We start from the raw sequence: 1,400 nt of genomic DNA on the forward strand, positions 1-1,400 counted from the left end.
ATACCCTCATTGGAGGCTGAGCCCCCCTAATATTGAAAACCTAGAATCGCCCCTGGTCTAGGTGATACGTTTTCCATTGGGGGTTTTATTAGTGGTCCTTAATACATTTATGATGAAAATAAAAAAAATGTTTGTTAAACTTTTTGTTGGGTGTGGCAAAAATGGCAATATGGAAGACTCAGAAAAACAAGATATTGGGTGAAGGTTCATTTGATGCAGAATGTGTTTTTAAGGCAATGGTGGCTGCCAGAATTAAAATTGAATATGAGTATTTAAAAATGGTAAATAACTTATTAATGTTTTCAGAAATTTGGTGTGTGGGAGGCGTTTTGTGTGAAATATTTGAAAATGAAATGTTGGTTTTAAATACTTAAGATTAAGGTGTGTTTATATTTATATTATTATTAATATAATATTGTTACATGTCTGTTAATATGGTTAGTTAAGAACCAAAAGGACAATGTTTTAATAAAGTTGTGTTCAATCCTCCCTCTCTCTCTCTCTCTCTCTCTCGCTCTCTCACTCTCTTTCTCTTTGTGTGTGAGAGAGATCTTTTAAGATGGGTGTGAAGCCGCCCTCATGACGTCACAGCATCATGAGCCCGAGATCGCCTGGCATCATTAGATTTCACTGACACGGGCAGACAGAGAGAGTGAGATATTTATCTTACAGAGAGCAACTTGAGTGTGTGCTTAACACTTTCCTTCAAACAGGTCAAGGGTGTGCCTAATGTCCATACAGAACAAGTGTGTGTGTTAACTGTTTTAGGTTAAACTGCAGACTTAAGCTAAATAAATATTTTAGACATCATCTTTACTGGGTGGTTATTTTAAAATTCGCATCAAATGTAAACATTATACAAACATAACCATTTGGCAACTTTGGTAAATGTAAATTATAAACACATCATATTTTTTTGTGAACTGTCAGTCTTTGAGTTTCTTTCTCACACAAAGGTGTTGACATTTTTAAAGCCCCCCCCCCCCTCCCCCTTAATTGAACAGTACAATGATCCAACATTAAACTGTATAAGGTATACAAACATAAATTCAAGTCCTGTATAAAAAATAAAAATATGAACACTTACATTTTATTTTAATATTTAAAAATCTTATTCTAGCTCTGGATTATGCTCAGGTTGCATAAATGTCATCATATGATAATTCCTCATATTCAGCTAAAGGCTCATTCTGCAATCTGTCTTTAACTCCAGCTGCCAGCCTAGATCACATCTTTCCAAGCCTTAGCAGGCTAAGAAAAACCTGCACCAACACTTTGTAAAGCGTTAATCGGGTGCATATACACGGAACGCGAATGCAATTGCGAATCGGACATGTATTCAGGAAAGGCAATGACAGCAGCACAACCTACCACTCGCAAACCCCCCCCCCCCCCCCCCC

This window comes from Triplophysa rosa, linkage group LG10 (assembly GCF_024868665.1).
Source record: "Triplophysa rosa linkage group LG10, Trosa_1v2, whole genome shotgun sequence".
Classification (NCBI taxonomy): domain Eukaryota; kingdom Metazoa; phylum Chordata; class Actinopteri; order Cypriniformes; family Nemacheilidae; genus Triplophysa; species Triplophysa rosa.